This window comes from Petaurus breviceps, unplaced genomic scaffold (genome assembly GCF_028583685.1).
Source record: "Petaurus breviceps papuanus isolate PSGF00001 unplaced genomic scaffold, PetGlider_PUasm1.0 178, whole genome shotgun sequence".
Taxonomy (NCBI): domain Eukaryota; kingdom Metazoa; phylum Chordata; class Mammalia; order Diprotodontia; family Petauridae; genus Petaurus; species Petaurus breviceps.
This window is the reverse complement of record NW_027185777.1, coordinates 32,685,137-32,693,928: the sequence shown is the minus strand read 5'-3', so window position 1 is coordinate 32,693,928 and position 8,792 is coordinate 32,685,137.

Below are 8,792 nucleotides of genomic sequence, written 5' to 3'. Positions count from 1 at the left end.
AGAGAGAGAGAGAGAGAGAGAGAAAGAAGAAGAAGAAGAAGAAGAAGAAGAAGAAGAAGAAGAAGAAGAAGAAGAAGAAGAAGAAGAAGAAGAAGGAGGAGGAGGAGGAGGAGGAGGAGGAGGAGGAAGGGAGGGAGGGAGAGAGAGGGAGTGAGAGAGAAGGGGCAGAGAGAGCAGTATGAGAGAGGGGAGGAGAGGGAGAGGAAGAAGAAAAAGTAGAGGAGGGAGAGGGAGGATATTCAGGAGTAGGGGATGATGTACAAGGTGAAATTCTATGTATGTAAAAAGCCTGAGAAATAATATTATTACATTAACCAACTAAAGAGATAGTTGGGAAACTTGTAGAAAGAAGTTTTGGCTGAGTGGTAAAAATGAATGAAACACTTTCAGAAATGAGGATGGAAGTTGGAGGAAAGGAAAATAAATAACTTTTTCTACTGTTTTCACTGTGAAGGGGAAGAAAATATAAGAAGATAGCTTAATTTGGCCAACTGAAGGGTTTTAAATGATGGGGGATACCTGAGAAGCTTTTGTTAAATTACAGAGCATGACCAATAAAATAGTGAGAGTGTAAAGATTATGGAAACAACAGGAATGATTGAAAGGGAGAGCTGCTGGAAGAAAAGGTATCAAAGGTACAAGAACAGGGTTAGACTTTGGCCAAGGAGAAAGACAAACACCTCATCAAAACCTAGAAGATAAAACAAGAGAATGATAGAAGTGAAGGACTTTTGACATATTGAATAGGGGAGGAGAAGGGCCTCATGATGAATGGTTCTACTGATTTTCTACAATATGATCTAAAATCCTCTGTTTAAATGGAGAAGGTAGAATAGGAGACTGGAAGAAAGGAAAGGAAGTTACTAACAGCTGTTTTTAGTATTGTGATAGAGAATTAGAGCATTTTCTTGGTAGTAATAAAGGACTAGTTGATTTAGCTTCCTCTAGTTCCATTCAACAGCATAGGCATTGGAACCAAGGGAAGATTAGGATGGTTAAGAATAAACGAGAATTGAGTTTTATTCAGACATTAAAGACAGAGTGACAAAGGGGAAGCATATCTGAGAATTGAAGACAATGTAGAGCTGAGTTTTTAAACTACATTCTCAAGACTAAAAAAGAAAGTCAGGAAAGTTGTGATGGTTTGGAGGAAAAGTAGGGTTGCAGGACTAGATAAATGGTGAGGAGTAGTTTTAGGAGGACTTATTTTGATCGGAGAGATGAAAGTACAAGAAATTGTGTTCAATGAAATTTCAAAGGATAAGAAATTATGGTCAGAGGGTTTTTATATAGTACTTATATCTGGGTTTAAATCAATTTAAATGATCATGAGGGATTGGAGTGTATTATATACCTTGAAAGAAGCCAAAGAACCTCTTCTCATCTCTGCACTTAATAGAGAAGGGTAAAGTATATTAAGAGTATATTTAATTGTTAACATAATTTCTTGTCCTTCATATATGAAAATGACACTTCTTATCTACCATATGTAGGACACAGAAAAGATAGCATTTGAAAAGATGGTTAGCATAGGTTAGAAGTATTTTTGTATAGCCATGTAGAACAAAGTAGCTAGTTATACCACATGAGAGTGAGCCCAGGTCTTGACTGTATCAACATGATACTCCAACCAGTTGGACTAATTCACCATCCATTGAATTATTTTTGATATACTTTGTGGAGGTTCTTAAATTTGATACAATGTGAAAATGACTATAATTATAACCGTGAAACATATTATGACAATTCCCCCACCCTTTCCATTTGGTGACTTCATGTACTGGAATTGCATCTACATGGGATTTCTGCCAGTATTCTGGAGAGTTCTTCTAATTTTTCTCTGATAGAAGTGTCCTTGGGGTGGCCAGGTGGCACAGTGAGTAAGAGCACTGGCCCCAGAGTTGGGAGACCTGGGATCAAATCCGGGCTCAGATACTTAGCACCACACCCAGAAATAACTGGCTGTGTAACCTTGAGCAAGTTATTTAACCCCAACTGCTTTAAAAAAAAAAGGGCTGCCAGGTAGCACAGTGAGTATTAGCACCAGCCCCAGAGTCAGAATGAATTGAATTGGGATTGAATCCTGGCTCAGACACTTAGCACCCACCCAGAAATACCTGGCTGTGTAACCTTGAGCAAGTTACTTAACCCCAATTGCTTTTAAAAAAAAGAAGTGTCCTCTACCAAATGTAAGACTGATTTCTTTTATCTGGGAAACTCTGCTGGTTAGACAAAACTTAGAAAATCACAGAAATTAGCTCAACCAGGCCATTGCAAAGATTTTTCATTGCAATGGGAAAATACTGTCATCTGCATTCAGAGAACATAATATATATTCTTACATTTTAAAAGGCTTTTTTTAAAGAATTGGTTTGGAGGAGGAGATTCTTGCATCTCATTTCATAATTTTCCCAAAGACAGTGAAAGACAATGCTGACAAGATTAATTATTATCTTCTGCTTGATCATGCTGTGAGGGGAAAAAATAAGATTAAGGGGAGGGGTAGAAGGAGGAGAAAGAGAATATCACTGACATAAATGCGGATTTAGCATGCCCTTTGAAATCATGCTGCTTTCAATTGTTACAGATCCAGTATTCATGACATAGCCAACCAAAAGCTTATTTAAAAAAGAAAGAAGGAAGGAGAGGAGAGAGAGGGGAGAGGGCATGAGAAAAGGAGAGGCCTATTTACTTTTAAATACTTATTTTACCTGGTGGTCTGGTTGCTTAGAACATCCTTCAACACTAACCTCTAGATGAAACATACTTCAAATTCAGTGTTTTTATTTTTTTTTAAGAGTAACAGAGATAACTTTATTATTCTTCCCCCCCCAATCTTTTTTAGAAAATCTAATTTTCTCTTTGTCACATATAAACATCAGTCTAACCACAGAATCCTTTAAAAAATAAGATTTGGAAGAATTGCTTGACTTTAGATCAAATCTATGCCTAAGAATTCATTCGTTCTGATATCTCCAGCAAGTGGTTTCCTAGACTTTGCTTGATATTTTCCAAGAAGGCAGAAAGTACTACTTCTAGAATCAAGCGGTTTATTTTCTTTTGGACAGCTGAAGTTAGGATGTTTGTTGTTGTTGTTGTTTGTTTTGAGCGTTTTTTGTTTACTTGTCTGTTTTTCCCTGACATCAAACCTGATTCTGTCTCTGCAACTTCCTCCAATTGCTTTTCTATATGCCTTATAAGACAAGCAGAACCACTCTAACTGATCCATATTATAACTTCTGAAATACCTGAAGATGACTATTATATCTCCTTTGTCTTCTATTTCTGTCCAAGTACCTGTAATTTCTTCAAATAATCTTTAATATTCTCCAGTGCTCTCATTTTCCCAGTAACTCTTCTTAGGGAGGCACTTCACTTTATGCATTACTTTGTAAAATTTTGAATTCTTAACTGTGCATGAGTGTCTTCACTAGAGCAGAATATAATGACATTAGTATGTCCTTTTTAATTTTCACTGTATGTCTCATTATAAAAATCCTTGATTTTTCATTTGTTTTTATGTCATATCATTGAGTCACATACATAGAAACTGTAGTCCACTAAAATCTTCAGATCTTTTTCTTAGGTATTTTCTGGGCAAATTCCATTCACTCTATACTTGTGATGTTCATTTTAAACCAAATTGTCCTGAATATATATATATTTTCATAAGATAGTTTTTTAATTTTTATTTTTTTTTCTTTTTTGGAGGGGTGGGGGAGGCAGGGCAATTGGGGTTAAGTGACTTGCCCAAGGTCACACGACTAGTTAGTGTTACATGGCTGAGTTCGGATTTGAACTCAGGTCCTCCTGACTCCAGAGCCAGTGCTCTATTCATTGCGCCACCTAGCTGCCCAATAAGATAGTTTCTTATATTATTTGATCCACATTTTAGTTCAAGAGTCTATCAATGTATGGATTTTTACCTGTATTTGTGAGAATAAATAGTAAATGAAATTCCATATGAGTTTTGGTGCATTTATCAACTATTGTATAATATATTTACCTGTGAAACCCTAATTTTTGGAGATTTTCTTTCTCAGTAAAACATGGATTTGTGTTATATATATATATATATATATATGTATATATATATATATATATATGTTTTTCTAATTATTTTTCCTTATATACTGAATGTATAGTTTTCTTTGAAGCAGAGTCCCTTGTAACGGCATAAATCATATGCTAAAAGTTCAAAACTCATTTTTCCACTTTGTAATTTTTTACAAAATGCTTTACCAGAAATTATCTCTACTCACCCTTGTCCAAATCTGTCATGGGGTCTGGGTATGGAATGGTTAACTTAATCCAAGTTCATATTCAGGACAATTGATATCCTCTATATTGGGTTGGCTATTCACCCTGAAATAACATTTACATTAAGATTACTATTTATCATCTAAAGGTTGTATAAAAAAATGTCCAGAATAGTTCCATATATCTTCTATCTACATATACTGGCCACATGTGACTAGAACTATTGAGAACATGTATTCCATAAAATTTACAACTTGAATGAAACAACAATCATGACTTCAGGAAAAAAAAATAAAACTTAAAAGAACAACTACATGAGCTCTGGTAAATCAGTGCTCCTAAACTTTTAATTGGGGATCCAAAAAGGAAAATGTTGATAAATTACATTGAACATAAAACATTTTTTCCAATATAAATAATTTGGCCTTAAACTGTATTGATATTAAAGATTCATCCTGAAATGGCCACATCATTTAGACTTATTTTAGCATATCAATAGCACTCATAGGTTCAGAGGAATAGTCCCCTAGGAAGCACAAAAGAGGATTATGGTAGTATTGCTCATCTTTTGTACTTTCTATCCATTAAAGGTCTAGACAACTAAGTCATATACTAAAATAAAGCATTCTGGAGCATACATGTTATAAATTGTCATATTTCCCCCTCTTTGTAGCATGACAATAAGGATTACCATTTTTGTTTCTAATGGATTTTTTTTTCCTAATTTTGGCGTTATTTTGACTTCTTTAGATCCCATTTGGTTTAAATTTATTAATACAGTGCATTAGCTAATTTGTCAAATATGTTGTGTATGGTTTCTTCCAAGTCATTGGTGAAAATGATGAAAAGTATAAAATCAAGGAAAGGACCCCCCTCCAACTAACCCAATATAAAACTCTCCCTAAGTTGACTTTGATCCATTAATGGCTTTTTTTGTTGATTCATAAAATTTAAAATACACCTAACTGTGCCTTCATATAGATGGTTTCATATCTCTCAATTTTTCAAAGATAATGATGAAATGATAAACTTTGCCATGTAAAAGTGGTATAATAAAGAAAAAAATTCATATAGTTTATAAAAAGATGTGCCACATTTAGTGATCTAGTCAATTTTCCCACCAAAAATCAGCCTGATTTTACCATATTTAAAGTTAAAATATAATGAATACTGTTCACATCATATAAAAACTGATTTCTGTTTTAATATAAAAAGAAATTACAATATTTTGAAATGTATTCACAAAAGTCTATTTAATAGCACACTTCAGATTAGCAATCCTAAACATATGTTGTTGTTCAGTTATTTTTCCAGTCTTGTCTGACTCTTAATGATGTCCTTTGGGGATTTCTAGGTAAAGGTGCTGGAGTAGTTTGTCATTTCCTTGTTTTATGGATGAAGAAATTAAAGCAAACAGGGTTTAGTCACATGGCTAGTAAGTGTCTTAGGACAGATTTAACCTCATCTCTTCCTGATTCCAGGCTCAGAGGTCTATCCACTGTGCCACCTGTCTGCATGAGAACCAAGATTACAACTCAAATTTTCCTAATCACAAGTTCAGTGAAATATTCACCATTTTGATGTTCAGTCTTTCAGTCATGTCCAACTCTTCGTGACCCCATCTAGCATACTATCCATGGAGTTTTCTTGCAAAGATACTGGAGTGGTTTTGCCATTTACTTCTCCAGTGGATTAAACAAACAGAGCTTGAGTGATTTACCCAGGGTCACATAGCTAGTAAGTATCTGAAGTGGCATGTGAGATCAGTTCTTCCTGACTCTAGGCCCAGTGCTTTGTGCACTGAGACATCTAGCTGCCCAATTATCCACCATACAATTTCTTCAGCTTTAAATTTCATTCATGGAATTGAAGGTTAATAAACCAAGTTTCATATGATTTATGTTTCTATGGAAAATGTTTATTATGTTAAATAGCAAATATGCTTTCTAATATTTAATATTAACGTATTAATTTTTATTGATATGATTTTAAACATCATTTTTATTTTCTTCCCTCTGTCTCTCCTAGAAAGCCATGCTATAAAACAAGAAAAAAAGAGGTCTGGTAAAGGTTTTGTTGAACTGATCAACACACTAAAAAAGACTGACAATATTATATGTCATTATGCCAACTCAATCTTTCATTTTTACAAATAAAGGGAAAGGGCCCACTCATATCTTTGGAGTCAGTTTGATCATTATAATTTTGAAGAATTCTGTTTGGATTGTTTTGTTATTATTTTGAATTGTTAAAATACATTCCCAACCTTATCTATTGTTTTTACTATTTCTGATAATTTTTTTAGCTCCTTCACAACAGACAATCTTTGGAAACTTGAATTAGATATTTCATTTACAATAGGTACATCTTGCTATTACTTTTTTAATATTAATCACAATGTTATACAGAAGGGCTATGTAAGTAGGATAATTTATTCATATTATTGGGTTCCAAATATTAATTAGAATTCTGATGAATTTATGCTGCAGAAGAAAATAAAAATTTTACATTTTTAAATGGTTAGCTGAAATAACATGTAATGACTTTGCAAGCCATTAAAACATCACACTGTTAGAACTCCTCAAAAACAAAATTGTTTGGGTTTTGCCTTTGGGAGGTCATGAAAGATGTCAGCTGGAGTGAGCTGTGAAGTGGTGCTTTGGAGGATTCAAATAAGGAACCCTGGAGAAAAAGACAGAAGGAAAATGTAGACAGAGAAAGAGAAAGAATCCCTGCAGGATATTTTTTTTTCTGTGTACAATGGCAGGGTGCCTGAGGAGCTTTTTTTTTAATTGCTACAAAAGTGTAAAGTTGTTTTTTTTTTAAGTTTTGATCTATAATAAGTTTTCTTTACCCTTATAAAAATGCATAGCATTTCTCTAAATGGTTCAGAAGTTTTAGAAATTTGATTTTAGGAAATTCTCATGATCAAGAAGCAATTGATTAAAAATTTAATTGTAAGGGATTATATTTCCAGAAAATGCATTATTAAGACATAAAGGTACAAGGTACAATTTCAGAATTCCTCCTGCCAAAGAATTCATATAGCTTTCTTCAAATTACATTCTGCTCTTTCACTTGCATAATGGAAGAATTAATCAATGTTATTAATTATTTTATTTTTTAAGGGGCCAGTGTATGTGATATTAAAATAAAATAAAATATAAATGATTGATTGAAATAGAGAAAGATTTACATAATCTGATACTCCCAGCAATTTTGTTTTGTTTTATTTTCTGGTTATTAGTGGGAATTGATCCCTTTTCCCTCTAAATATTTTATTTGTGTTTCACAGCAACTGCAATGTTAAACCCAAGCTCCACTTGGTGGCTCTATTTTGGGTCCCCCGGCTTTGAGTGAATGCCAAGGGTAACTGTTTCACTTTGGAAGAGCAAACTGTTCTTCCCCACCCCACCCCCAGATAGATTAGTTTAGTTTAGTTTTGTTTTTTAATTAAATGGGCCATCCCTTGACTCAGTTCTTAAAGAGTTAAATAGGTGAATACTGAATAGGTGGTACCTTACTCTAAGTGAGTACATAAAAAGGCCTTAGCCTAAAAGGTCCAGGGTCTCCCGTTGCATCCTGGGTCATCTCCAGTCATTCTGATGAATATCTGGTCACTGCTTCCACATGGCTCTGGATGAGAAAATGAGGCTGTTGACCTTGCATAGCCCTCCCTCACTCAAATCAAAGTCAACTACAAGCCATGTCATCATTTTCCTGATGCCATGCTCCTCTTTGACGATGAAGAACAGACACACAAAAACAACAACACAGGTACTAAAACTTCTTACTTTTTAAAACATAATCCCTAGCATCCTTCTCTCTGAACATCAGTGAACTATATTAGAATTATAAAACAGGGACTGATCTGTAGCAGAGAATTTTAGATAATTTACCAAAATAATGTCATCTTATATGGTTTCTCTGAATCACACTGGCTACTTATAAGTAGTGACAGAGTTGGAATAACACCTGGCCAATTGATTGCAATATATTTATCAGTGGATAATACATCTTTTTTTTTTTACCTGTAATGTGCTTTTAATTTTTTCATTTCTCAAATGCTTCATTAACTTCTGATTTACATCATTAATTTCCACCAGATTTTGAGTTAAACATTTTCTCCTCGTTTTTCCCCTACCCACCGCCCCAAAATAGTAGTCCCACAGTATATCCCCTCCTCCAATCTGCTCTCTCACATATCTTCTCTCATACCCCCTTTGACTTTTCCAGTAGGGCATGGTGGATCTCTATGCCCCAGTGCCTGTGTATCTTATTTCCCAATTACATGCAAAATAGTATTGTTAATTATATATATAAAATATATTTAAACATTTGATTTTAAAACTTTGAATTCCAGATTCATTCCATTTCTCCCTTGTCACCCGCCCTTACTGGAAAGATAAGCAATTCAGTATAGGTTGTACATGTGCAGCTTATGCAAAACATTAACAAAGATGATATATAGTAAAAGACTGTCTATATTTTCCTCCCTCCTATACCACCTTCCACTAGTTCTATTCTCTACT